Source organism: Astyanax mexicanus, chromosome 20, assembly GCF_023375975.1.
Source record: "Astyanax mexicanus isolate ESR-SI-001 chromosome 20, AstMex3_surface, whole genome shotgun sequence".
In the NCBI taxonomy this organism is placed as follows: Eukaryota; Metazoa; Chordata; class Actinopteri; order Characiformes; family Acestrorhamphidae; genus Astyanax; species Astyanax mexicanus.
Window position 1 is genome coordinate 16752841 of NC_064427.1, and position 8071 is coordinate 16760911.

The following is an 8071-nucleotide window of genomic DNA, read 5'->3' on the forward strand; positions in this document are numbered from 1 at the left end:
AAAACAATATAAAATAGAATCCTAATATAGAACCTGTTGTTCGGTGAAAATCACCTGAGTGTTGGCAGCTTCTTCCGGTTGGGCTTGAGCTCGGCGATGGTCCTCACCGCTGACCTCGGGGTGGATCCCGCCCACGTCGCTCAGCCCTCAGCTTCCAGGATCTGTGGAAAGCTGCTTTAATAGAAGCTGTTCTCTCTGTATTTAGAGCTGTAAACACCACGCTTCTCCAGCTCTACACCCACACGGCCTGCAGTCGCCCAGGCGGAACCCCACGGGGAATCCAGTCTCTTCTATCTCCTCGTGATGGTGCTTCTCTTCAGATACCCAGGGTTGCGTAACTGCAGCTAACTCTTGGTTTATGCATTCGAGGAGATGCTTTTAGCCTATTTTGGGTGTAAGCTGAACCACTTTTCTTTTTGTTTTTCGTTTGCGATGCATAGTTTTGAAAAACAAGACAACTTTTTTACCTGAGAAAAGGTTCACAATTTTAGCAGAACCTCTAGAACTTCTATAATTACTTTCACATCTCAGACATGCTAAAAATAAAGAGGCTAGCTAAAAGCTAAGCTAAAAGGCTTCTTCTATGTGGCTGTGCTGAAGTAGAGCCACTTTTGGCTTCCTGACTAACCTTCAGTGGATGGATTCTTAAAAAGACTTTAAAAGACAAAAGGCCCTATTGCACACACTGCATAAGGTGCGTCGCAATGCTCATTGCTATCTTACACCACGTCAACAGTCAACAGTCTATTTTCATGCATTGCATTCGCACCGTTAAAATAGCATCTTTAGCGAGTTTAGGAATAAATCTACACTGATGGGCGTGGTGGTCTAGAAGTGAGATGTGTTAATGTAAATGTGAACTTTTGTGACACAAAGGTGTTGAAGTGTTTCTTTTATCTTAGAGCTGGAAAATCAAAGGAAACTAGTTCATATATTGATAAAGTTTCAGAAAGTTCAGAAAACCCTGTTTTTTTTATCACAGTTTTTTTTCATGCATTTTGGCATCATGTTCTCCTCCACCAGTCTTACACACTGCTTTTGGATAACTTTTTGCTTTACACACCTGGTGCAACAAATCAAGTTCCAGCAGTTCATCTTGAGGTTATTAATGTTCTTAGAAAATGTTTAATCTGTCAAGTTTTCTTGATGTTTTTAGAAGTTTTATATTTATACATATATATATATATTTTTTTTTTTTTCTGGTAATATTACATCACATTATCAATGTGTCAATGTTTTACGATATTAGAACATTTCTTACATAATGTTCCCAGTTTCTAACTTTATGGACATGTTAAAAATAATATTCTCAAAACTAAAAAAAATAAAACAATGACACATAAAGTGTCGTTGCAGCAACATTTCCAGAACGTTCAAATAAATAAAAATAAATAAAACTGCTCTAAGAATTTAAAGAGAACCTGACCACTTGAACGTTCTAATAATGTTAAGTAAGATGAGATGGATGAGTGCAGCTGCAGTCACGGCGCTGTGAGTCACCATGCTTTGAGCTTTCTTTGGAAACTCTTCTATTTTGAGCGATTTACCATCAACACCATCATCAGCTTCACTCTGGATGACAGAACACTGCATTACAGGAAACCATTAAACCCAGTGCAGAATCCTGATCTGACTGGCTGAGGGTCTCGTATTCGACCCTTCCAGAACAAGAGCTGCAGTCCGAACTGATCTGATCTGTGATTGTTCAGAACCGGCCGGGGTATGTGGCTGAGTTCTCAGAGCTGCTGAATCCTAAACAGAGGCTCTATGTCTGAAGGTCAAAGGCCCAATCGGGGGTCGGGGGGACTGACTCACGCTCTTACTGGAAACCAGTGACTCAGTGTCTCCCCCCACCCCCTTTTCCAAGTGATCCATTATGAGCCCTGCAGATGGTATAGAGCTGCTTCTCTCTAATGACCTGAAGGTTTTTTTTGCATTGTCTAAAGGAATTTCCTTGTTGTGAATTTTTGGAATATTTAGCGCCTTGTTTTCATGAATCAGAGGCACAATAAAGGACTATACTATACAATCAGGTCAAACGACTAGACCCAAAATGGGCATGAATGGTCTGAATGAGCTTATGTGGCAATATTGTACTTTATTTTAATATTAAATTTTAGAATTATGCATATAATATTGGTAAAATGGAATTACAGCTCTGGAAAAAAATAAAAGACCACTTAAAAGAAAACGATGAGTTTCTTTGATTTTACCAAATTGAAAACCTCTGGAATATAATCAAGAGGAAGATGGATGATCACAAGCCAACAAACCAAACTGAACTGCTTGAATTTTTGCACCAGGAGTAAAGCAGCATAAAGTTATCCAAAAGCAGTGTGTAAGACTGGTGGAGGTGAACATGATGCCGAAAACTGTGATTAGAAACCAGGGTTATTGCACCAAATATTGAATTGATTTCTGAACCCTTAAAACTTTATGAATATGAACTTGCTTTCTTTGCATTATTTGAGATCTGAAATCTCTGCATCTTTTTTTTGTTATTTCAGCCATTTCTCATTTTCTGCAAATAATAAATAAATGCTCTAAATGTCAATATTTTTATTTGGAATTTGGGAGAAATGTTGTCTGTAGTTTATAGAATAAAACAACAATGTTCATTTTACTCAAACATAAACCTATAAATAGCAAAATCAGAGAAACTCTGCTGTGGATCTGTGGGGAAAGTCAGTACTGGAAGGGTTTTTTTGGAGGAGTCAGTGATTTATTGAGGTTACTGCGCTGCAGTGTGAGTGTAATGATCTCTGCTCAGCGTGGATTCATGTATCTCAGTGCTGGATGGTTTAGCTGTGTGTGTGTGTGTGTGTGTGTGTTTGGCTGGGTGACAGTAGCTCTCTGGCTTCAGCCGGAGTGTTTAGTGGGCGGGCCGGCCGGGCTGTAATCTCAGCGCAGGTGCTGGAAGTCCAACATGATGCAAACAGGATGGATTGAAATGCAGCTTTTCCTTTTGCACAAACACGCACTTACACACACACACACACACACACAGCATGAGCTTCCAGACTGGGGCGGTTTTGTCCTGACTGCTGACCTCAGTCCAACACTTATCTGGACGTTGTTTATGGTTAATTTCTTTAGAGTCACAGCCTGCTTTTTCACTGTTGGACCCAATGGTTCTGAGCATCCATTGGCTTTTTCACACAGATATGTTCTTCATGAAGTGATAACACACTGGACTATGCTGATTGGCTAGTCTATGCTATGCTAACACCACAGTAGGCTGGTAGCCAGCATGTTAATGTTGTGGTGTTGATGTTGGATGAGACTTATGGCAAATGTACTTAAGCTGTGGTAGCGATGTTGGATAAGGCGATGTAGGATTAGGTTGTTAGCCCGCTATGACAAAATGGTATAAGGCTCATAGCCAGTGTGCTAACGCTATGGTAGTGATGTTGGACGGAGCCCACAGCCAGCATGCTAACACTGCTATATTGATGTTGGACAAGGCTGGTATCAATACAGACTTCTAAAATCTTGCCGAAAGTGGCGAGAGTCTATCGATAATGGCTCCTTGATGCCCGCAATCAGATAAAATCTCCCGGAATCTATTAAGCCTGGCCCAAGAGTGAACACAAACGTGCACGCAAATCGCATATGGGTAATAGAGAGAGAGCGAGAGCGAGAGCGTGTCTATATTCATGATGCATGCAAAACAGAGAGGGATCAGATTGGCCTGTTCTCAGCAAAGAGTCTGTGAGTAAGCCAATCAGTTTTTAGTGTGGGTGGGCAGTGTATTTTTCCCTCTCCTGGATGCGTTCAGGAGCATCATGGCTCCCATTAAAACTCATTTCGCCTCTGACTTCTCTAACTTGCTAACTCTGTGAAAGCAGGGCAAAAAAGTGAGACTGGGCCTATATGAGGACAGCAACTTTTTCATAACTATTATGGGATGCTGTGCACTTCCTGGCTATCATTTAGCAACACAGCAAATATAAAAAAGAAAGCGTAATCTGTTTTAACGGCTCAGAGCTGAGCGATGACCGTTTCTGCTGGTCCTACAGTGGAAAAGCGTCCAGTTACTGTAAATCTTCGGACGGAGAGAAAGAGAGCGCTCAAGGGAAAGGGAGTGGACAACAGTACAGGGCCTCCGACACACACACACACACACACACACTCATGCAGTGTGGGAACAGTACGTACAGCTGGCTGGGAAAAACAAGAGGGGGGGATTTTCAGGAAGAGAGGGAAACTGAAGGAGAACACCCTCCTCTCTCTCTCGGTCTCTCTCTCTTTCTCTCTCTCTCTCTCTCTCTCTCTTTCTCTCTCTCTCTTATTCTAGAAATGGTAAAAGGAGAAAACACAGACTGAATAACAATAGCTGCCTCTCAGCATGTCACAGGCAGACCTGCGTCACACCGGCTCTCAGTAAACACAGGGTCGAATCTCTGCCTTTGGGCTGATTTCAGTTGTGAATCTGGAGGCAGGAAGGCGGGAAAAGATGCCCCAGACCTTTTAGAATTCAGATCTACTCATAAAATCACTCATAAACTCATAAAACCATCTTAAATAGGCTAATAGTGATAATGATATACTGTTAATATAGAGCAGATTTTAGGCATATTAAATTTTTTTGGAGTATTATCTGTGAGTTAATTAGACCGTCAACATCCTTCATAGAATTCTTAGAGGGTCTGTGATAAAGAGCCTGTCAGGCCCTACTGCAGCAAAGCAGTGCCAAACCATAATACTTCCACCCCCATGCTTTACAGTAGGTACTTGTATAGTCTTAACTGATAGCGCTTTTCCACCAACGTCTTAGTTATTAACTTGTGATGGATATCTAAAATCATGTCACTATATTATTTAATATTATAAAAATAAATGTAAAACTATTTCAAAAAATAATTCAAAAACATGATTGCTCTAGAGTTTCCAGATTAATTGTGTGCAGTGATAAACCGTGATACTTCCACACCCATGCTTTACAGTAGGTATGGGTTCAAGACTGTTCTGAGGTTTAAATAAGACAGGCTCCTCCAAAATCTTCTCTAACCATGTTTTAATCATCCTAAGCGTGGGGATTTCTTAGCTTCCAGCTTACAGTTTTTGGTTAGTAGAACCTTTTCTAAATGTTCAGTCCTAACTGATAGCACTTTTCCACTGAAGTGAAACTGTCACGTTCTGGTTCATGCAACGTATTTTGAACCGGTTTGCCATGTTTCCACCAACAGAAGTAGATTCAAGAACCAGGAATGTTCATTTGCTGCGAGAACTGAAGAACTGTGACTGCTTCTGTTCACGTCACCCTCTGTTGACGACATATGATGTGACTTTGGATGGTTTCACTAAAACTGGTGGAAATGCGAGCTGGTTCCCTAAAAAAAAGCACCAGAGGTTTTATAAGCCCAAACAGAACTGGTTCAGGAACCTCTAAAATCTTTTTTAACCATGTTCTAATCATCTTCAGCTGATTACATTCTGGTAGCATCACAGCGCTAACGCTCAGAGGAAAGCGCAGCGACTCGGTTCTGAAACATCAGCTCACAGATGCAGCCTTGTGCTGATCCACATCACCCTAGAAGTGATGAGGAGAAAGAGAGAGCCCCATCTACTGTACCCACCCAGAGAGAGCAAGACCAACTGTGCCCACTTGGGACTCCGGCAGCTGTTGGCAAGCTGCATGACCGAGATTCGAACCAGTGATCTGCAGATCATAGTGGCAGCGCTTTAAAATTTCCATAACGTTAGTATTCGTCTAGTTGGGAACAGAATGTAAGAAATGTTCAAATAACTTTGTAATGCAAACCCCTATTACGTCACATGTTTTTGGAACGTTCCTGGAACACTATTTCTGTAACATTAAACATTCTTATAACGTTATTTCTCTAGCTGGCTAATTTTTTACTTTTTTGCATTTTCTTTTTTCTTTACAAATGATTGAAAAGACATTTCTTCAGTTCTCTGAGCTACAGTGCTGTTCAATAAACAACAAATCTACACATGTTTAATTTTATTAAATTAGACGCAGGTTATGATGGGGAGTTAAAGGCTTGCTGGTTTCTGGTTGCAGCAGCTGCTGCTGATATCAGAGCTGTAAACTGTACTTTAGTCTGAGTTTAGAGATAACTGTGAGTCATGCAGTGTGGGGAAAGTGCATCAACACGTCTATTAGACGTTACCTAACAGCATGCTGTAGTTTCAGGCAAGCGTGTGATGATGATTAAGAAGTGTGAAAAAGCAACCACAGAAAACCAGATGATGGCTGGAGGAGTTCACGATCCAAAACACATTAAAACAGAAGGCCACCTACTGTAGCATTAAAATCCCAATCATTTTTACTTTTACTGTTGTGGATTCTCTGTGTATAACTACTGTACAGTAGTATATGTGTGTGCTACCATATACTGTCCCTAAAAGTACTGATTTTGGTGGTTTAAAACGTTATAAAGACAGTTTGCAGATATAGGCATACATTTAGCAACATTAGTTACATAGATCCAATGCAAAGTAATTTTTTTTCATAATTTTAGTGTGTGTTAAAATATTACAGTTTTTTTTTACAGCTGCTAAGAAACATATTTTTTAACTCATATGATTAACCAAATAGTTATGTTCCTGCAAAAAAAGCTCATTTTGTTGTCACAACACAAAACATTTAATCAACATCAACTAATTATTTTTAAAGTATTAACCAGTGATGGGAGTAACGGCGTTGAAATTACTTTTTTCAATAAGGAGTAATCTAACTAATTACTCTGACTGTAACTATAACGCCGTTACCATTTCCGACACCCCGTTACTGCACGTTACTTTAGCTGCTCAATTACATTTTTTTTTTTTTCGCTTTGCCCTGGTTAACCCCTCCTCTTTCCGGTGAACTTGAGCTTCTGGCCGCTGTGCCTGTGGTTTGGCGTGGTGAAGTGAGGCACAATTGTGACAATTTGCGTGCTCTAATCAATTCAGTGATTGCCGTGGACAGGCCAAGTTCCGAATTAAGAGCGTTAAGCTCTTTTTCTTTGGTTGGGTGAAGTTTTTAATTTTTTTTTTTTGAAATTTGTTATATTATATTTTTGTCAACATTTTGGGTTCATTTTTGTTTGTTATTTTTCTAATAATAGTAGTAAATACATCATTGATTTTCCTTTTTTTTTCATGGGCGAATAACAAAAGTAACTTTTACTGGTAACTAGTTACTTTTATAGTGGGGTAACTCCGTTAGTAACTCAGTTACTTTTTTGGAGAAGTAACTAGTAACTATAACTAATTACTTTTTCAAAGTAACGTGCCCAACACTGGTATTAACGCATGTTTTAGAGATACTACAGCCAATCATGGTCAAAATAAATGCTAGTAACATAACAGAAACAGCATTACTGTTTTTATTAAATTATTTACTTGAGTGTCAAGTGTGTGCCATTTTGCTAACATTGTCTACAAGTGAATGAGTAATATTTATTATATAGCAATAAAACAAAAAACAAAAACTGTAGGTACATAAAATATTTGCCAAACTCTACAAAAAATGTTTATTTTAAATTGTATTATAAATGTTGCAAAAATATGACAGTAACACAGAACAAAGGAATGTTAGCGCTTTGTACTAAAATTATACTACAAATACTAAAAAAAAACAGCACTAATTAATATGTAAAAAATACTAGTTTTACCAAAAGCTAATAAACAAACATACTACTAATACTAAATCATATCCTGTCATTGCAACAAGTAAGTCAAAAGGGCTCAAAATAGTCCAGTTGGTTAAGCGCTGCCACTATAATCAAGAGGAGATTGCTTGTTCTAATCCCGGTCATGCAGCTTGCCATCAGCTGCCGGAGCCCTGAGAGAGCACAGTTGGTCTTGCTCTCTCTGGGTGGGTACAGTACAGTAGATGGCGCTCTCTCTTTCCCCTCATCACTCCTAGGGTCTCCAAGGCTGCGTCTGTGAGCTGATGTATCAGAACCGAGTCGCTGCGCTTTCCTCCGAGCGTTAGTGCTGTGATGCTACTCAGCAATGCTGCATCAGCAGCAGCTCAAAAAGAGGCGGAGTCTGACTTCACATGTAAGTTTTGGGCACCTGTGGGAAAATCAGTAAAGAAAAAGCTTCTTATCTGTGC